This window comes from Pleurodeles waltl, chromosome 7 (genome assembly GCF_031143425.1).
Source record: "Pleurodeles waltl isolate 20211129_DDA chromosome 7, aPleWal1.hap1.20221129, whole genome shotgun sequence".
In the NCBI taxonomy this organism is placed as follows: Eukaryota; Metazoa; Chordata; class Amphibia; order Caudata; family Salamandridae; genus Pleurodeles; species Pleurodeles waltl.
Window position 1 is genome coordinate 221,673,432 of NC_090446.1, and position 22,648 is coordinate 221,696,079.

Genomic DNA, 22,648 nt, shown 5'->3' on the forward strand with positions numbered 1-22,648 from the left:
CTGGGATATACTCAACTAAGTTCCCTAAAAAGCACCTTAGGGAAGACTAAAGACCATAGGGATTGGTAGACTCAGACAAAACATGGTGTCTGTCCTGTCCACCATAGTGTGCAGTGCACTGACTGTAATACACTTGTAATATGACAAACAGAACATGTGCCGCATTTTGACAGAGGATGAAGGTGGCAAGCTGCCAAAAGCAAGACCAATGTGTTCCTCTTTAATTGAGTCAGTAAAGACATAATGGCATAAATATAATGTAGGAAGAAACCGTCTTGCACTAGAATCCTTCTTTACACTTTAAATGTAAGAATTTGAAATGCTACTCAATTAATGGGCCATGTAAGGTATCTATGATCTTGCCTGCACTCTGGATAAGTTTACCTTGTCTGCTGCACAAATTGAGCTTGCAAAGGGACCTCACGACTGCTTTAGCCAATGCACTCCAAATCACTGGAAGATAAGTCATCACCGGAAGAACTCAAACATAAAAATAAATTCCAGATTCTGCTTCCTGACCTTCTCCCTCATATGATGTCATAGTATCAGATCCTGCCTCCGAACGTTCCCCAATTTTTTGAGTTAGAGCCTGAGAAGCAGTCATCCAATGAGATGCCATTTCCGTTTTGCATCTGAAACATTCTCGCTTAGGTAGAAAATAGAGGCACATGTGAAAATTAATGCTGGGAGCGTGCAATGAACCGAAACAATAGAATGCAATGCTATGAAAGTGAGAATGTAGTAAAGTGTTATCACATCAACAACATATTCTAAAGGGAAAAGGCACTTATCTGAGTCAATGATTTAAAGACCTCCACATAAAAAGATCAATATAGAACTTCTCAAACACATCTAAGAGGGAAAAGTATGAAAAATATATTTCAAGGTGCAAATCAGACAATGAGGCAAAAGCAAATTACGCCAAATTTGTCTCTGATGCCAGGAGAAGCTCCTTTGTGAGAGGTGCTCATTGTGAAAGGGCAAAATGTGGGGGACTTACAATGAAGTTACCCATGTTCATCATGTGCGCTCTGCTTTCAATGCTTACAATGTGACATCCCATGTCAGCCATTGTTCAGTTTTTGGCCCATTCATATTTTACTTCTACCCAGCACGGCATAAATCACAGAGAAAATAGATGCGTACACCATCTATTGATCAGTTATTGTGCCATTCACGTGGCATTCTACCCAGCATTGCATACATCATAGAGAAATGGCTGAACCAGTCATTAACATTTTGATTCTGCCCACCACAACATAGGGAAGTGTGTCAGCCATTGATAAGTTATTGTGACATTCACATTTTACTTCCAGCCAGCACAGCATCAATGGCTGGGAAATGGGTGAGCACACAGTAGTAGCTACCTGCATTGTAAAAAAAATGATCTTGTTGAGTGAAATGGGGTGTCTACAGGTCACATTTTAGGGTGTTTTTGTCCTGAGCGCTAATCACAGGCACACAAGCTAAGGTTACCATTTGTATTGGGAGACCTGAGGAAGCACAGAGTAGTACATTTGTTATTAACAATTAGGTTTCTCTGCATTCTTGACTTCGAAATGTAGGGAAGTGTGCATCTAAGAATACAGTTGTTAAAATGCCCACTGAATCATATGATAGGTTCTGTACCCTCACATTCAGAGGTGTACCATTAACTACAGTTCCCAAGCTCAGTACTTTGTGCACATTTCAAAAATATATAGGTTTCCTTTCAGGTTCATTGTACATTCATTACACAAGGAAAATTCATTATACGGTGTAGCTTATTTGTTGGCTGTTGGTCTCACTTATTTTCAGAAAACCTACACAGCTTTGTGAAAAAAAGTATCAAACATATATGGCATACTGCTTTTGAAAATTAATCATTGTAACAAAAAATTACAGATGAAAATGTTTTCACCTATTGCAAAGATGTTCTATTTATTTTACCACTTTGTTATTTCAACAATTAGTTACTTTGGGAAAACATTCATGGACCCCTTGCTGAATGCAGGATTTTGTCTACTTTTAAAAAATGTATAGGTTTCTGTGAACACACACTGCTTCCGCCAGAAATTGCTAGTAGGGTGGAAGCACACACATTAGGAAACCTTTGCTTGTTCCTGAAAGCTGGAAAGATGGTGCTCCTATCTTTTGCTGATGTCATTTTTAGAAAAAAAGGTCTGTGCTTTCTAATACATTATTTTTTTCCCATTTTTCCAAACAGCCAAAATGTAACTATATGTGGCTATTTTCCCAGTGCCTTCCAGGGGGATCTTCAAAACTTTGGAGCATTTGGAAACCTTAGGATGTTTGAAAAAGACATCCAATCTTGACATGGGTATCTGACGTGGAAAACAATGTATGAAGGTGTAAGCACAAAGTAGTCCAAATACCAAAAAAGGGATAAGCACTGCGGTGGAAAAGCTGCAGCAGTTAATCAATTAAATGGAGTTTCTATCACAATAGATGATTACTGCACTGTCAATGCACTGCAAATGAGATTTGTTATCATTTATTCTTCATGTCCTAAAGACACTGTTCCTGCTGCTCTTTCATATGCCAGCAGCAGCAGGACCAGCGTGAGAGGTATGATATACTTGGATTCCCTTACACAAAAGATAGTTGATGTGTTCAAGCATAATAACATATCACTATGACTGGCAGGACAACCCTTTTAAATCTCCTTCCAAGCTGTCCATTGCTCCCAAATGGGTGTCTCTCAGCTGTTCTGGCAGTTGGTGTGTCCCAGACACCCCTCCAAAGCAGAGCCTCCTTAATAGCCTCCCTCTGAAGGCTACATCAACATCACTTTCATGTGTGCTCAGAAATAGGTTTGTGATTTATTTGGTAGTACCATGCTCAGTGCTGGTCTTGTTGGGGAGCCATTGACCTGCACCCATTGCAAAAGTCACTTGGGTATTGAGGACTGCGCCAACTGCGATGAGTGCAAGGATGATGAGAAGAGCAAGACAGTTGCCTACTCTGTGCCCCCTCACACGTTGGCTGAGTTAATTTCCAGTTGATTTCTTTGTACATTCGAGGGAAATATCATTCTTCAAAGGGTTGTGTAAAACAAGAGTTATGTGTATACTGTGGAACAAAAGTTTAAACTGAACTTTAAATAGGTGGATTAGGGATGCTGAGATCATTGAAAATGTCCACCATAGTGGGACTCATGTACTAAGAGCCAGTATTGTGTTTATGTTTATAGAGCACAACACAGATGTATAAATTGATTCCGAAAAGAGTTGATTTTGTTCCTTGGCAGGACATGAATTGAGAGTAAACTGAACTGCTACCTAGGATGCTGGCTTCTTTCATGGGAGAAAGAATTTTGTGTGTGAGTGTGTATACATATCTATATATATATATATATAAATATATATACATATATATATTGTGATTTGAAGTAACCATAAGTCGTGTCCTAGGGCTGTGGTTCCCAACCTGTGGTCCGGGGACCCCTGAGGGTCTGCAAAGCCTCCACAGGGGGTCCGCGACTGCTTAGAAAATTGAAGACTATTGACAGATTTGGTCCTGAGCGTAAAGTGATGACTCCGATAATGATTCAGTGGCGATCCCCGGGTTACAGTAATCATAAACGGGGGTCCACAGAAGTTAAAAGGTTGGGAACCACTGCCCTAGAGTAACTATAACCGTGCCCCCACCATGCACATTTTTCTCATCAATAATTGTACTACAAATGTTGCAGTGATAAGATCAATGATGCCACAGAAAATGCCATGAATGATGTAATATGTAGGGTAATTAGCTGTGCATTGTGAGGGCACAAGTCATAGTTACATGAGGTCACAAGTTATAGTTATTTGAAATAACTCTAACATCTGAATTTCTATGTTGTGCTTGTAAATTCAGAAGCCAGCTATAACGTCCCTGCAACCTTTGGGATTTTCAAGTAAATTTCAAAGGTTTTTTAAATGCTAATTCCTAACTGTAGTTCCTGTAAGCTTTGTTTTTTTAGTGAATTTCTATGTTTTTTAAAAATGTAATGGGGGTTGGCTGCTGGACCTGGCATCTGACCAGGCCCTGTGCCCAACCCCAATGTGCTGCATCCTCCACATGCATTCAGCCTCAAGGCCAGACCCTGCAGCCAAACCCCCATAGGTATCCAACCCTGCGCCATGCTGGGCCTGTGGCCAAATGGACAGGGATTCTAGGTCATTTTGTGTATTTGTATACTCATAATAGTTGAAAGGGAGACCAACATGCTTTGTTCTCTACAGGAGATGACAAGAAAAAAACCACTCATCACAGTCACTACAGCATCTTCATACAGAAATCTCCAATAACTTGAATCCTAATGTAATGAAGATGACAAGTCTACCAAGAGTTTAATCTCCACCAAACAAGGGTAATTCCTCCTAATTATATGTAGTTAGTGCTTCTTTGGTTGGTAAAGATGGGCTTGTGTTTCTTTCTACTGGAAACCGTGGGGGGAGCATCAATGACCCCACGGTCCATGCTGGCTCCCCATCTCCAGCGGGAGCAGCTAAAAATGCTGCTCCATTCTTGCGGGAGAAATAATTTAATCTTTTTTCCTCCCTGTTGAAATCAAATGAAAAGTGTGCTCCCAGTGATGAACAGGAGCAGTTTTCCTGCTCCAGCCACTGGGAGCAGACTTACAGTCACATAGCAGCAAACTGCTGTCTCCTGAGGCTGGGCATCTCAGAAGATAGGGAGCTGGCCCTTGGGGGTGTTGGTCCCCAGGGCCATTAGTGGCTCCAGGAGGTAGGCTATGTGCCCCCCCCCCCCTCCTTTGTTCTTTAGGGCCAGCCCTGGGGAGGCGGTGGCGGACACTTTTCAATGTGTTATGCTTGTATCAGGGTGTTAGTCCCTTTTCTATGTTGTACTGTATTTAATTTCTAAATTTTATGGCCATCCCATCCGTGATCAAGGCTACGGCTGAAAAGCATTGCGAGGTAGACTCTTGTACAAGTAAAAAGAGCTTTTTGCAATTCACCGAAGGTGTCCGAGCTTTCCTTTGACGTGTGGGGATTACTCACACACATATATATGACCTACTGGTGGTCGCCAGTAGGTAGTTATAATTAGGAGCTAGTTCCTACAGACATAGACTTGGCTACATCTTTGGCACCGTTTGACGAATCTTCACAAAATGTTCCTAAAAAAGTGTCAAGTTTCTTCTTTTTGCGCATGGAATGTTTTGGGGTGATTCATCAAGCGGGGCCTGAGAAAAAGGTATAGGTGTCAAAAAAGTGTTTTTCTCATGTTAATTCCCATATGGATTTTAGACATGACTGCAGCCTGAACCGCTGGACGGAATTACACCAAATTTAGCAAAAAGGTAGCTCTTGGTCCAGAAAGTACCCTATTTCTTTATTTGGTGTAAATTTGTTATGTAGTTTTTGAAATATTAAAGGAAAACCAAATTAGTATACCTAGAGGCACGGATCCACTTGTGGCATATTCGCAAACCCTCGGGCCACAGGAAGGCCTTGATTGACTGGCCACAAACTGAGCAGATTGTTGCAGCCACCATTTTCTACATTGGGAAATGGTCCCTGGGACTGAAATAAGGGCTGCAAAGTAATTGAATAGAGGTTCCATGGCCCCATGCTTCTTGTATATTGATCATATCATTAATTGTAAAGTATGAAAAAAAAAAATATATATATATATATTTGTGTGTAGAAGTGAATGCCTCTTTTTGCCTTGCCACCCTCGCATTTTTCAACTTATGCTGCTGGTTTTACTACTCTGAGAGTGCACTGAGGCCTGCTAACCAGACCTCAGTACTAGTGTTTTACCCCATACAAATTACATGTCAAATTGGATACACCTAATTGGCAAGGCCTGACTTACTTAAATGTCCCTAGTATATGGTCCCCAGGGTACCCAGGGCATGTAAAACAAAGTAAAGTGTCCACTCAGGGCTGCTGCATTGGTTGCGCCACCCTTTGAGTGACAAGGTACAAAATGAGTGCCAGCCTGCTACTGGAGACTGGAAAGACAGTGTTTTCACTGCCAGTTCGTCTTTACCATGTTATCAAATGGCAAAGCCACCCTATCCTGTAACTTTTTATATAAGTCTCCCCTGAGGAAGGTCAATGGAGCCCTATGCTAGGGATGTCTATTCTGTTAGGTAAGATATGTTTTTTGATATGTCTTACCAGCAATACTTCCAAATTGTTGTTTTGCTGTAGGTAAAGTTGGTATCCCCGTGGGCTAACACAGAGTTACCGGGTGGCATCCCAACCCAGCTAACTTTTGATTAGGACTGGCAAACTGTGTCATGAAAGGTATCAAATTAATTGTGGCATTAAATGCGACTTGATGGCCACGTTGATATTAATGTCACTATTAGAAAGTTGCCACTCTGTGCTCTGCTTGTCCAGTATCCTCACAAGGCAAACACACAGATAGCTTTTTGTTCACCTGGGGGGGATGTGTGAATAATTCCCAGATTCAGGAACAAGGGCAGTGCCGCAGCAGCTAGGTGTCACCTTCTCTGCCAGGATTTCCATTCAGGTAGGGAGTCGGGTTATCCCAGAGGTGAGCTTCAAAGGAGATTCCACTTCTGATGGGTTGCCTGGCCCAACACCTCTGAGGAGGATGCCTTTTGTTCCTGTAGACTGCAAGGAGACAGGGGCAGAGAGGGAGACTCACCCCATACCGGTTTTACTATAGCAGTGTGGCTCAGGTGGCCACACTGCTAGGGTCGGCTACCAAGCTCTTGACAACTAAGAATGGATTGTACCATCTTGAAAGAGGCAAGAAAGATGCTTTCTTAGATAGCAAAATGCCACACATCACAGGAACCTCATCACTATGTAGGAGGGGACCCTGTAGCCCATTGGCTAGTAACTGCTTAGTATCCTCAGTACACTTTCCTTTCCTGGGATACGTATGGCATCCCTGGCACCCTGACCCTCAGTTCATGCTGGACTTGGAGAGAGGACCGAAGAAGGACTCCCCATCTGCACAAAGAGAGGCTGCACACTCGGAAGGACTGCACCTGCTACACTTTGGGCTAGCAAAGTTTGGGCTGTGCCTACTGCTCCTGGCTCGGGGGAAAAGTTGATTCCCGACATCCAACAACAGCAGTGACTCTGAGGATCAGTTAGGTGATCTCCTGTAAGCAACTCCAGGGACATGAGAGCTGAAGATGCCCAAATCGCCATGTTGGTAGCCACTGCAGGGGTTTACTGATACTAGTCGCTGAGCACCCAATAGGACAAAATCAGAGTCAGCCAAACTTGCACACATGTCTGCTGAACCAATCAAGGACTGGATTTATCATAGCCAAAGAACACTTGCTCCTACCAAAATGTTTTGCCCAAACCACAGTTCAGACTAACCAGTAGCCTATTGGCTGGCCTGCTACTGCAATGTAGGGAACTTCGAGGGACCTCAACATCTTTGGCCAAATGTGGCCCAATTCACCCATGGACCAAGGAACACCCTCAAAGGTATTCCCGTCAACTGCACCACAAATGGAGCATCCTTTGAGCATCTTTTTGCCTTCATCCCTCAACATCAGGATCACTAAATTGATGTCTATGATGGTCATCCTCTAAAGTTTGGATCGTGCCTTAAAAACACTCTGGTGGCCAGGTAACTGTCGAAGGCATTCTTGCTACCCCCCTAGACCTCTGTCTTGCTGGATTTGGTGACCCAACTTGGGCCAGAATTGCCATGCCAACTTTTACAAACTTTTCAAACGTTTCCAGACTTTTTGTTGGCCAGTGCTTGTTTGCGTTTGATATAAAAGTTATTTATTTCTTCTAAAATCAGTATCTCCAGAACTCTCCTGTGGAATTGAAGCTTAAGGTCTCTTAAATTCATACAAATGTAATCTATTCTGATAAATTGGTGCCTTGTTTCTTTTTGTGTGACTTTCTTATACTGTTGTTTGGTGCTGTTAAATGCTTTGCATCTTGTTCATCTTGTTCCTTTGCTAAGCCTTACTGCTTCCAACCACAGCCACCCAGCATTGAGCTTAAGGTCGAGTAAACATACCTGACTGAAACCAAGGTGGCATTTGTGAGTGCACTGGACGATAGGGGCTCCCAGACATTTCATATTCTACACCAAATCTTCACAATATATGTACATTATGCTCAAAGCAAGCTATTAGGATTATATTTTGTGGGCTCTTGTTAGCACGTCAGACCTTAATAAGTAAATTTACAAGGTGGACGCGACTAGGCCATTTAACCTTTTGACTACGCTTCGTGTTTTTCCTACCATATATCCCATAACTAGTGACATCAATAATCAATCAATCAATCAGGAATTTGTAAAGCGCACTACTCACCCGTGAGGCTCTCAAGGTGCTGAGGAGGGGAAGGGGAAAAAGGGGGGGAGGTGCTGCTACTGCTCAAACAGCCAGGTCTTGAGAAGTTTCCTGTAGGTAAAGAGGTCTTTGGTCTGGCGCAGGTGGGTGGGAAGACTGTTCCAAGTTTTGGCAACGAGGTGCGAGAATGATCTACTGCCGGCTGCAAATCTGCGGACACATGGGACGGTTGCGAGGGCAGAGGTCGGGGATGCCAGGTCGGGGTGTATAAGGAGAGTCGTCTGTTGAGGCATTCTGGTCCGGTGCTCTGCAGTGCTTTGTGAGCGTGAGTGAGGAGTTTGAAGGTGATTCTCTTGTTGACTGGGAGCCAGTGCAGGTTTTTCAGGTGGTCTGTGATGTGGCAGTGGCAGGGGATGTCCAGGATGAGGCGTGCAGGGGCGTTCTGGATGCGTTGAAGCCTCTTCTGGAGTTTGGCCGTGGTTCCTGCGTAGAGAGCATTGCGTAGTCCAGCTTGCTGCTTACGAGGCCTTGGGTGACTGTTCTTCTGGTTTTCGGTGGGTATCCATTTGTTGATCTTTAAGAGCATGCGGTGGGTGTTGAAGCTGGAGGAGGAGATGGCATTGACTTGCTGTGTCATGGATAGTGAGGGGTCCAAGATGAATCCTAGGTTGGGCGTGTGGTCGGTGGGAGTCGGAGTGGTTCTGAGAGTGGCAGGCCACCAGGAGACATCCCATGCGGAGGTGGTGGAGCCGAAGATGAGGACTTCCGTCTTGTCGGAATTGAGTTTGAAGCAGCTGCTCTTCATCCATTCACCTCCTTGGTGAGGAGAAGGATCAGCTGGGTGTCGTCGGAGTATGAGATGATGTTAAGGTTGTGGGATCGGCCATGTTAGTGAGCGGGCCATGTAGAGGTTGAAGAGGGTAGGGCTGAGGGACGAACCCTGGGGTCTGCCGCAGATGATTTTGGTGGCCTCCGAGCGGAATGGGGGGAGGCGGACTGTTTGGGTTCTGCCGGTGAGAAAGGAGGTGACCCAGTCCAGGGCTCTGTCGCGGATTCCAGCATTGCTGAGGCATGACCGTAGGGTGTGGTGGCTGACAGTGTCAAACGCGGCCGAGAGGTCCAGGAGGATGAGCGATGCGGGTTCACCTCTGTCCAGTATGGTTCTGATGTCGTCGGTGGTGGCGATGAGGGCGGTTTCGGTGGTGGCGATGAGGGCGGTTTCGGTGCTGTGGGTGCTGCGGAATCTGGATTGGGAACGGTCCAGGGTGCGGTTCTCCTCGAGGAAGCGGTATAGTTGTCTGCTAACAGCCTTCTCGATCACTTTTGCTGGGAAGGGGAGCAGGCAGATAGGCCGGAGGTTCTTGAGGTCCTTTGGGTCTGCCTTCTGTTTTTTGAGGAGGGCTTTGATCTCGGTGTGTCTCCAGCTCCAGGTGGCGGACTTGAAGGAATTCTTGATGATCTTCCGTAGTTGTGGTTCGATGATTGAGCTTGCTTTGTTGAGGATGTGGTGAGAACAGGGGTTAGATGGAGAGCCAGAGTGGATGGGGTTTATGATTTCGATGGTGTTGTTGTCGTTGACGGGGGTCCAGGATAGCAGGAGGTTGGTTGTAGGTGAATCTGTGGTGTTGGTGGTTGCCGGAGGGGTCTGGGTGCAGAAGCTGTTGTGGATGTCTGCAATCTTGTGGTGGAAGTTGGAGGCTAGGGAGTCGCAGAGGTCTTGGGATGGGGATGTCGTTGGCATTGGAGCTGGGGATGGAGAGTTCCTTCACAACGTTGAAGAGCTTCTTGTGGCTGTGTGCGTTGTTGTTGATTTGGTCTTTCAAGGCGGTTCTCTTGGCAGCTCGGATGAGTTGGGGGTGTCTACGGATGGCGTTTTTGAAGGATGTGAGGTTGTCCAGACTCTGATCTTGGTGCCACTTTCTTTCGAGTCTTCAGCAGCTTGGCTTAGATATGTGGAGGTCATCAGTAAACCAGAAGGCCTTTCTGTCAGTGCATCTGTTGGAGGGATTCTCAAATGGGGCAAGAGTTTTGGCACAGGTGTTGACCCATTGCCTGAAGTTGTGGGCAGCTGCATCAGTGTCGGTGGTGTCGATGGGTGGGTTCTGGGAGAGGGTCGCGATAAGTTGGTCTTTGGTAACCTTGTTCCAATTGAGGTGGGGGATCCGTTGTGGGTGGTGGTGTGTTGTGGGTTTCTTGAAGGAGAAGTGGTTGCAGCGGTGGTCTGTCCAGTGGAGTTCGGTGGTGTGGCTGAAAGAGACGTGATTGCTAATGGAGAAAATAGAGTAGAGTGTGTGTCCTGCAGAGTGGGTTGGTGTTGTGACGAGCTGTTTGAGGCCGAGGTTGGAGAGGTTGTCGAGCAGGGTGGCGGTGTTGTTGTTGTTTGAGGTGGAAGTTTAAGTCTCTGAGGAGTATGTAGTCAGTGGATGCAAGAGTGTGCATGCTGATGATGTCAGTAATGGAGTCGCTGAAATGCTGTTGTGGGCCGGGGAGCCTGTAGACGAGGGTCTATCGGAGGGTGGTGTTTGGGTCAGACTGGATTTGGAAGTGCAGGTGTTCGGTGGTGCTGAGGGTGTCTTCGGTGTTGGTTGTGATCCTGAGGGTGTTCTTGTGGATGATGGCGATGCCTCCTCCTGGTTTGTTTGAGCGGTCCCTGCGGGTGATCCTGTAGCCGTCCGGGATGGCTATGGCGATGTCAGGCGCTGAGAAGGGGTTCATCCAGGTCTCGGTCAGGGAGGCGACATCTGGGGAGGCTGAGTTTAGTAGATTCCATAGCTCTACTGCGTTCTTGTGGATGGAGCGGGTGTTGAAGAAGATACATCTGAGATGGTTGCATCCTGCCTTGGTGGATGGGTTGTTGTCGTGGAGGCTGGTGAAGGTGCAGTTCTGGCAGGAGAAGGGTCCGCGGGTGGTCTGTGGGGAGGCTTGAAGGCAGGCGGCAGAGTGGCCGGTGTTGAGGGTGCGGAGGGTGGCGGTGTCGTAATGAAGACGTGCGTGGTGGCGGTGGGGGCGATGGGAGCCAGGGGTACCTGAGCGGGCACGGTCCAGGTGCGGACGGGCCCAGACGGGCTTGCCTGATGCACGCATCTGCTGCGTGGCCACACAGTGGCCGCCATTAAGTAGGGAGGTGGGGGAGAGGCGAGTACAGCTGAGAGGCGGGAGGGGGATAAAAAATGGTGCAAAAAAGGGGGCAGAGCTGCAAAAGGGGGTGGGGCAGCAGCGGCGGGGGAGAGCAAAAGTGAGAGAGAGGGAGAGCGGAGTGAGAGAGAAATGAGGAAAAAGAGCACTATGGGACAGTAGTGAAGCAGAACAGAAAGCAAGCAAAGCAAAAGGAGGAGAGAGGCAGAAGGTAGCATAATAGGAGAGCAGGGCTCTCCCACTAGACTCCAGGGATGAGGTGCAGGCAGAAGCCTGCGGGTGGAGGAGGGCCTCGAACTCCTGACAGGGCTCAGGAGTTCAGAGGAGCCAGGGAAAGGGATCTTCTTACAGGGTGGAGCCACGGGAGGCAGAGCAATGCACTGACCAGGTCAGTGGTATTGCTCAACCTATCACGCAGTAGCCGCCATTAAGTAGGGAGGTGGGGGGGAGGAGAGGGCAGCTGGGAGGCGGGAGGGGGACGAAAAACAGTGTGAAAAAGGGGGCAAAGCTGAAAAAGGGGGCAGGGCCATGTGGGCAGGGCCGCGGGGGCAGCAGTGGCTGGGAGAGAGAGAGGAGGAGAGTGAAAGTGAGCGAGAGAGAGCGAAGTGAGAGAGAAACGAGGAAAAGGATTACTACGGACAGTAGTGAAGCAGAGCAGAAAGCAAGCAAAGCAAAAGGAGGAGAGAGGCAGAAGGTAGCCTAATAGGAGAGCAGGGCTCTCCCTCTAGACTCCAGGGATGAGGCGCAGACAGAAGCCTGCGGCTGGAGGAGGGCCTCAAACTCCTGACAGGGGTCAGGAGTTCAGAGGAGCCAGGGAAAGGGCTCTACTTACAGGGTGGAGCCACGGGAGGCAGAGCAATGTACTGACCAGGTCAGTGGTATTGCTTAGCCTACCACCGGCGGCCACCATTAAGTAGAGAGGTGGGGAGGAGAGGACAGCTGGGAGGGGGATGAAAAAACGCTCGAAAAAGGTGGCGGAGCTGAAAAAGGGGCGGGCCGTGGGGGCAGCAGAGGCGAGGGGGAGAGCGAAAGTGAGAGTAGGAGAGAGAGCGGAGTGAGAGAGAAACGAGGAAAAGGAGCACTAAGGGACAGTAGTGGAGCAGAGCAGAGCGCAAGCAAAGCAAAAGGAGGAGAGCGGCAGAAGGTAGCCTAGTAGGACAGCAGAGCTCTCCCACTAGACACCAGGGATGAGGCCCAGGCAGAAGCCTGCAGGTGGAGGAGGGCTTCGAATTCCTGACGGGGTGAGGAGTTCAGAGGAGCAAGGGAAAGGGCTCTACTTACAGGTTGAGCCACAGGAGGCAGAGCAATGCACTGACCAGGTCAATAGGAGTCCGTAATTTACACACATCATGCCCTCTCTGCCATCAATAAACACACCTTTATGTAAAAGTTAGAATGTTTATTTCTCTATATTAACACTGCTAATGTCACGTAACTTAGTCTCAAAATCAAATGATAAACATACAAAAACAATACTGGCTGTCCAAAGCGGCAAAAGAATCACAATCTGTTCGAAAGAATAACTGTACAAACGATATAACATACATTTAGAATCAGCAAAGTAAAGACATCAGCTGTTATTACATGTAACGACCTTCATCTGTGAGAACCCTAACGAACATCAGATTAGCATAGCATGTTTGGGCCCTTTTCATACTTCCCAGTACTTACATATACTTACCTGGGATGGGGTCCCCCATCCCCCGCTGTCCCTCTAGTGTGGGTGGGGGTGTCCCTGGGGCCTGGGGAGGGCACCTGTGGGCTCACTCCATGGTGTTCCACCATGGAAATAGGCCCACAGGTCCTCCAACACCTGCCCTGACCCAAGCATTAAAACATAGTGCAAAACAAGCTTTGCACCATTTTTGAGGCCTCCTCCCTCCCATGTGTGATTTTAGCATGGGGATAAATATGGCGCAAAGGTCATAGAGTCATTTTTTTCACAGGAATGCCTATTTTGCCTCTCATGGACACAAAGTAGGGTTCCAAGTCCAAAAAATGACTTTAACTCCATAAATTTGGCGCTTGAAGGGTCTAGCGCCAAAGTCTAAATATGGAGTTTGTTTTGCACTGAATTTGCTTAAAAAAATTATGCAAATTAGGCACAAAACAAGTATAAATATGCCCCTTAATCCTCCCACACAAATTTTTACTGCGGCTAAAATTCTGTCATTTTCATCCCCTCATATCTTCATTCTCTTCTTGAATTTCCGCTAAACTATTTTTCTCTTTTCATTTTTTCCCTCCACTGATCATTTTTCATTTTCTTCAATTTAATCATTCTACACAATTTACATATTCCCCATGCTCCAATTATGCAAATCACAATAATCAATATCCCTTGTATCATTTTCAATATTATCCCTTTCCCAATGCTGATGAGCCAATTTCCGATTGAAGCAAATCCTTTGCCAACTTTCTCCCAAACACCTGGTTCCTTCAGCTCTTTCAAATCAGCACTTTCATTAGTCAGGTTAGTAAGTAAGCTTCTAATTTCTTTACTATTATCAGGAATAAACAAACAGAAATGCCTCGAAATAAGCGTTTTGCAAACTCTGCCATCTTTTACTAAATGAATGTCTTACGTAAGGCGGTTCTGAAGAGTCATAGAGCTCACCGCAGCCATTTTTGTATCCATTAGGATCATGGCTCTTGAAACATTTGTCAGCATGTCATCCACAATAGTAGAAAACTTTCATATCTTTATAGAATTCAGAACAACTCCTACTGAAGGAATTATTGCTCCAAATATACCTCCCACTGTTCCAGAAGGAGGCTCTCTCCTTTCTCTACTGTGATGTAATTCAGTCAATTTCGGTAATCTCTTTAAGTCCTCAAGTTGAAATATCTTTGGGAAAACTATCCCCAAATAACAAGTGCCATACCATCCTCTTGGAAGACGGTAATAAAGGTTTGGTCCACAAATGTAATATATACCAGGAATCGCTGGTTCCTGTCCATTCAACATAAATGTCCATTTACTCTGAAACAAAAACACATGCCTCCATTCACTCGTTCCAACAAACAAAGTTTCAGTACTAGATCTAGATCTATATACACAAAGCTTCCTATATGTTGCGCATCTAAAGCTAATCTCCCTTGTGTTTTTATTTCACTAAAAGCATAATCACTTCTAAAAGTCCTTTTCTCTAAGCGCTTTTCTAACTTCTCCTTTAATGCCGTTAACCTGTCCTCTGTCTGATCTAAGAAGCTCTTTTCTAAAGGTGTAAGCAAGCATGTCAAGTTGTTTCAGTGCGCATAAGCTGTGCCAAAAGTTAATGTAGGCTTGTAGGAGCCCCTTAGTAATACTAAGTCATTGTCCTTGGCTACTCTACTCAGATACCTGATTATCGGGACGAACGAAAAAACAACATCATAATACTAATAGAAGTATTGAATATACTCCTGGTTATAGAATCTTGGGCCAGATGTAGCAACTTAAAAATTTGCGAGGTGCAAAGTGCGAGTCCATGCGACTCGCAATTTGCACCTCGCAAATTGGTATGCAGTACAGTGTCTCAGACACCGACTCCAACTCGCTATGGGGTCGCAATGACCCACCTCATGAATATTCATGAGGTGGGTCGCAAATTGCGGCCCCATAGCAAGTATAGGCACTCGCAAACATGGAGGCCTGCTGTCGTCAGCAGACCTCCATGTTCGTGACTGCTTTCAATAAAGCAGTTTTTTTTTTTTTAAGTGTAGCCCGTTTTCCTTAAAGAAAAACGAGCTGCACTTAAAAAAAAAAAACGAAACCTTTAGTTTCGGTATTTTTTCAGGGCAGGTAGTGGTCCCTGGGACCACTCCCTGCCCTGAAAAAATATTTTTGGGTCCATTCACAAAGTGGAAGGGGTCCCATGGGGACCCCTTCCAATTTGCGAGTGGGTTACCATCCACTTGAAGTGGATGGTAACTGCAATACCATTTGCGACCGCGTACGCGGTCGCAAATGGTATTGCATACCACTCAGACTCGCAAATAGGAAGGGAACACCCCTTCCTATTTGCGATTCTGAAATGCATATTGCGAGTCGGTCCCGACTCGCAATATGCATTTCTGCATAGCAAAGAGGCATTTGCGCCTCGCAAACTGCGATTTTCGCCGTTTGCGAGGCGCAAATCCTTTGCTACATCTGGCCCCTTGTTATTAACAGACTCCAACTTATCCCATAAATAAGGGGAAAACTATAATAGGTAACTCCTTCTTTGACTGATGAAGGAATCTGCGTACACACAAAACATTTCCTTGCATCCATCGTCTCAACATACTCAATAAGCGATAGAAAATATTAGAAGAAAGTTCCTCTTGTGCAGTATCTACATACAGATATTTCTCATCTAACCTAAACTTATCTATTGCTGTTAATGAAGTAATTGACTCTAAAGCTGAAGTATGGCTGGCTTTACTCTTGTCAAGAACAGTCATACCCACAGTCAATATCTCACAAAATATCACACATACAATTGCCAAACCAATGCTCGTGTATTTACAGCACCTGTTCTTTTTACCTTGCTGACTAATGTTACCCATGATTTGTAAAGAATCAGAAAGTAGAAGAGAATATTTAGAAATTATGCAGCAAAAATCAAAAACAAAATCTTCTTTCAGCAGTTATTTACAGCTTCAGTCTCAATGCCAGGATCCTTTTTCTCAAAAATCGGCAAGTTTGTCAGAAATCGATTTAGCAGCGTGTCAAATCAGGTTATCTTGTCAAATCAGGTTATCAAAGTCTGTTCCAATTACTTTCAACAGTTTCTTTCTCTGTATACCTTTTCTCAAATTGCCTCAACAGTTCAGTTCATTAGCTTCTTTCAAGTCCCAAAATATTGACCTGGAATGTCTTAATCAAAACAAAAAAAGAATAACTCTCTTTGCCATTCACTTGTTGTTGCATACGCTCATTCAGGACCTGCGTACCTTCGACTTGCTATTCTCTTTCTTTTTAATTTTCGATCTCCATTCAATTCTCCTTCACTTAAGTCTTTCCTCTTGTCGTATCTACTTCTTCCTCAAATTGTTGTCACAACAATTCCTTCCTTTCTCTTTACTTGTGACTCCGGCCACTTATCTCCTTTCATCAGACCCTTGGTCAATATTCTTTTTAGTGTTGAACTTGAAACTTCTTCTTGCTCTGCAGGATTTTCTCTTGATGGACCTGCAACTGGGTCAGTAGGAGTCAGATCACATTGGCTTTGATCCAACTCAACTCCTTCACTCTCAGGGTCTGGTGTTTGCTCTGTTCATCTCTAAAAATAATCTGCTTCTGGGAAAGCCCTCCGCTGACTAGGCTCTCCCACTGCTTCAGTTGAGATTGGCTCACTGCCATTCTCCTGGAGGTTTTCTCTTTCATCTCTCACAGGGGTGACTGAACCGTTTTCAACTTGCTCAGATCCAGTCTCAGTTCCTTTTTCTTCTCTTTCTAGCTCTGAGGCTTGTCTGGTCGTTGTTTGTACTCTCAACAATTCTTCTTCATTGTCCAAAGGGCATGCCACTTTTCTCGTGTGGCTGGGGTGTATCCAGTTTGGAATTGTAGCACACTTCACAGCTGTGGTAGTGAATAGCACTACCTGAAAAGGGGCTTTCCACTGAGGTTCCAAACATGTCTTCCTCACATGTTTTCGGACCACAACCTAGTCAACAGCTCTCAGGTTGTGTCCTTGCTCTTGGGACGATTGCAGTGTGGTGGCTTCCACCTGCTGAGAGAAAGAGCGAACCACATCAGCCAGACCTCTGCAGTAGTCCAACCCCTTATCATCTTTTATGTTCACAAGAGCATTCACAGGAACCGCTGGCAACTTCATTTCTCTGCCCATGAGGTGACAATCCTGTTTTCCTGTCTGGTGTGTTTCTCATTGTCATCAGAATTAACGGCAGTGCGTTAGGCCATTTCAGATTCTTGGATGCACACATTTTCGCCATCATTGATTTCAAGATACCATTAATCTGTTCCTCTAGTCCTGGTGCTTGAGGGCGGTAACTACAATGCAACTTCTGCTCCATGTTTAAGGCTGCACGTAGTAATTTAATTACTTCATTGTTGAAGTGAGTTCCCCTATCTGATTCTAAAGAGATCAGTTACCTAAGCAGTAGTTTTGCTACTGTGAGGCTGTCATTTCTCTGTGTAGGGTACGCTTCAATACAATGACTAATGATACAGACAATCACCAAGACATATCTCAAACCTCCACGCACAGGCATCTCAATAAAATCCATTTGCGTTCTGCTTAATGGACCTCCTTCTCTTCCAATGTGGCTCAAATTAACCACTGTCCTTTTTCCCATGTTCATTTGCTGACAAAGGACGCAACAGAGGCAAACTGCTTCATCCACTTGTCTAATCCTTGGATTGAACCAATTCTGCTTAAAAGTGTGAATCATTGCATCCCTCCCAACATGTGCCTGGCCATGATAATACCTAGCCATTTGAGACAACAGACTGTTTGGCAAAACCAATTGACCCTCTTCTGAAACCCACAATTCATCCTGTCGCTGTACACATATCATTTTGTTCCATGATCGTTTTTCCTCTGTGTCAACATTATTCTGCAGTGTCCTCAGTTCTTCCAATGTATCTATGACATGTAAGGCAAAACTTGGACATATTCATCTTTTTCAGGTAAGAAATCCCAGTTATCTTTGAACGATATACAGTTCAATGCGCAAAACCTTGCAACTTGATCTGCATATCCATTTTCCATTGACACAAAATATTGTGATTTCAGATGTGCACTGCATTTTATCATGCAACCCTTAGAGGCATTTGGATAGCTTGCAACAAACCTTGTATTCTATCACCATTTCTCACCGGTGAACCACAAGGGGTCATGAAAATTCTCTGTGACCACAACTGTTCAAAGTCATGGACTATTCCAAATCCATACTGGCTATCCGTATAAATGGTAACTGTAAGCTGAGTAGAAGCATGACACGCTCTAGTCTAGTAACGGCTACCAGTACCGCTACCTGTGCAGAATATATTCCTCAAAGTAATTCCAGTAATTGTGCACATGGCATATCCTGCTCTCAGTACTCCTGTATTGTCTCTCAGACAGGAACCATCAACAAAGATAATTTTGTCATTTTCTTCCAATCGGCTAGCTCTAATATCAGGTCTTAGTTTTGTACACAGATCAGTTACTTCAAGACAATCATCCTCAATGTCTTCCAATTTTTCAACTTCAACATTTTCATTCAAAAGCAAGGTTTCCGGGATCAGCACTGCACATCTTGTCACTGACACATTTGGTGACCCTAAAATACTCATCTCATATCTGGTCAATCTTGCACCTGTTAGGTACTGGGTCTTTGCTCTGGTAAGTAAAACTTCAATTGAGTGGGGGACCATAACTGTCAGGGGATGTCCCATCACAATACTTTCACACTGTGTAAGGCTCTGTCCAACTGATGGAACTGCACGCATACAGCCTGGTAAAGCTTCTGCACCGGGTCCAAAGTAGCTGAAAAATATGCTACTGGGCAGATTACACCTCCATGGACCTGCATCAAGACAGACAATGAACATGCATCACGCTCATGACAAAACAACATGAAGGACTTTGTGCATACCCAAAGCTGGATCTTTGCACAGACTCTCTCTCAATTCAGAAAACGCTTTCATACATGCCTTGTCTAACACTAGGGGATCAGTAACCTCCTTGTGAGTCAGCTTCTGCAATGGCTTAGAAATGACTGAAAAATTGGGGATCTATTGGCGACAGTAGCCTACCATCCCTAAAAACATCCTGACATCTCTGTGTGGTCGGGGTGCTTATCTGCAATATGGCTGTAACCCTATCTCTGGATATATTTTTTTCTTATCACCTTCTCAATCTGGAGACCCAAGTATTTCACTTCTCTCTGGCAGTATTGTAGTTTTAGTGGAAACACTTTGTGACTATTCTTTCCCAAATGGTTCAGTAAGGCAATCGTGTCATACTTGCACTCTTCCTCAATGTACTGTGCCAAGGTCGATTGGAAATACAATTCCAATTTTTCTAAATTATTTTTCAAGATCTGATTGAATATGGAAGGTGACTCTGAAAACCCTTGAGGAATTCGACACCAACTATAAACTCTGTCCACAAATTTGAAACAAAAGAGAAATTGGCTGGCCTCATGAAGGGGCACAGAAAAGAAGGCTTGTGACAAGTTTATGACAGTCTATGACAGTGAACTATTCAGCATCACATGGAATCAGAAACAGAATCACGGCTGGATTTGGTACCACGGGCAACATTTGATCACAATGTCATTTATGTTCCTCAGGTCTTGGATAATTCGAACTTTCCCACAGGGCTTTTTCAATCCCATCATCAGTGAATTACATGGGCTGCTCAACACTTCTTTCAAGACCCCTTGTTTCACAAACTCTGCAGTTATGTGTGCAGCCGTCAGGTCCCCCACTTTCTCTTGGACAGTTCTCTGTAAATCAGGAGGAAACTCCTTCACAGAGAACATGGGAAATAAATTAATCAGGGGTACTCCTCATTTATTCTCTCACACTGTCTCTGGAGCTGGATCATTCTGGTCATAACTATTCGTCTGTATCTCTATTCCATCATTTGAGCAAGTAATCAAACACCTGTTTTGACACAGAAAGTCTCTTCCCAGTAGTGATACTGGACTCGAATCACAGACTACACATTTGTGCGAACCTTTAAAGTTGCCAATCTTTACCTGAACTGGTTCTGTAATTGGGATGGTCAAATACTGATTTGCTACTCCTACAGTCTGGACTGTCTTTCCTGAAAGGGGCAAGTTCAGAACTTCAGCGGTTCTTACTGTAGAGCGTGTAGCTCCTCTGTCGACCAAGAATGAAACCTTGTGACCCATCACCTTTCCCTTCGCATAGGGGCCTTTCTGATCTTCTTCTAAAGAAGCTGCAAGCACACATTCCTCTTCATCCAAACTCTCGCTCACCTAATCACTGTTTATTCCATTCTCACTGTGTAACGGGAATTGGTGTACTGTGTTATTACTTTGGTTAGACATCTGACCTGTGACCTATTGAGGAAGCATGCTGTTCCATTGGGGCTTGAGGTATTTGAATTTGCTGACTAGGTACCTCTGGAACCTGCTGTTGCATTGGTTGCAATTGTGTCACTTGTACACATGGCATTTGCAACTGCTGCACAGGTTGAAAACCCTGCATTTGAACACAGAACAGTCCCCCACCACATGCCGTATTTACAAACTAGTGCAACAGGACCATTGCATCCGTTTGTAAACCCTAGCGCCCCATTATACCTGTGCCAGATATAATGTATGCAAGGGAGGCGTACCCCACAAGGCAGCCCTTGGGAATGAGGTAGTGAAATCTATAAGATTTCACAGCATCATTGTAGCATCATTTTTTAATGCCTGCTCAGGGCAGGCATTAAAGGGTCACTGTGCTTTGTTCTATGTGCCTCCTCAAGCTTTGTTGGACTAGCGTCAGAATTTTTGATGCAAGTCCAGCAAAGTGCCACAACTGCATCAGACATTCTGTTGCAGCTGTGCTAACAAGCGCCATGGTGCGCTGTATTATAAATACAGCGCTACAGTAGTGTCAGTTGGGGGGTGCAGGGCAGTCCAAGCAAACTGTTGTGTTACTCACAATGCTCCAGTTTATACTAAATGAGGCCTTAAGACTGAAGCGCCCTGAACACTTGCCTTATCCTATGTGCTGTGGGGGGTGGGGTGGCAGGGTGGGTTGGGACAAAGATGTGAATGACACAACAGCAGACTAATGGCTGCAGAGAGCTGGTTGAACACCCCTTTTGGTAAGTATAATATACATACATAACTCTATTGGAATTAAAAGATCTTGCCTCACACCAGACCTAAACTTGGTATCGTCCTATCCAAATCAGTCTTGTTTTGGGGCCAAAAGAGGACATGCTGATTTGTGATCCTTGTTTCTGGTGAGATGTGTTGCGCCTTTCCTGTTACCGCTCTTGCTAACTGAGTTCCCACCTTCTGTAAGAGTAGTCACAATAGCACACACACCTCACCAAAAGGCATTCGTATGGCAGTCATCGACCTCTAACACACACACACTCTCATGCACTGTCACACAAATACAATTGCATGGACATGCAGGTGCATGCACAACAGAGGCTTGCACTTCTGTTTCATATGTTATGCCTGTTGTGTATGTGGGTAGGTGTATACTGCAATGCTAACAACATTAGCTTGTACTGGTGCGGCACATATTGTGCCTGTTCTATGTATGAAGAAGTGTACCCTGCAGCTGATTACAAGGTTACATTTTTGAGTATCCCAGAGAAGCTTGCACTACTAGGTACACTATGGGGGTTATTCTAACTTTGGAGGAGGTGTTAATCCGTCCCAAAAGTGACGGAAAAGTGACGGATTTACCACCTGCCGTATTACAAGTCCATTATATCCTATGGAACTCGTAATACGGCTGGTGGTATATCCGTCACTTTACTGTCACTTTTGGGACGGATTAACACTCCTCCAAAGTTAGAATAACCCCCTATATCTCTTCTCTGTGTGAAGAAGTGAACATTGCAGTTGTGTCTGCCATTACATGTATATAAGGGAAGCGTGCACTGCTACTCCACATGTTGTGACTGTTCTATGTGTGAAGAAGTGTGCACTGCAGATTATTACATTTATACCTTTTAAGTATCTGAGGGAAGCTTGCACTGTTGCTGCACATGTTGCACCTGTTCTAAGTGTGAAGAAGTGTGACCTAGAGCTACTTACACTAGTACCTTTTTGTTTCTGAAGTAATCTTACACAAAGTGTCTCCTGGTGTGTACATGTCATAGAACCTTATAGTATTAGCATAGCTACTTGTGCTCTATATGTTTTATTTTCCAATGGAGCATGGACTACTGCATCTGCAAGCCATCTGCAGTGTGGTAGTGAAGCTTAGTAACACCCTTTTTTGCATTACAAAAACCAAAGATTTTGCATTGTGAATGATTATTAGCATAAGATTTTCTACCACTCTGCCCATGCCCAGGAGTAATCTGAGTGCTGACAGTTGTTTTTATTCGTAACCGTAGGAAGGGTTTACGTTTCAATCCATGAAGCAATAGATGTTAGCTTGTTAGAGAACACGGCGGGAAGCTGGATTGAGCTTTTGGCATGAGGAGAGTTGGTGTGGATTTCTAAAGATAGAGTTAGCCACACTATAGTTTGTCTCCAGATTTCAGTAATCCTCGTTCTGGTGGTAACTTGCTTTTCAGGGTGTACCATTTTAAAGAGAAACCGAGTTTCCAGACTTTGTTGATATTTAGC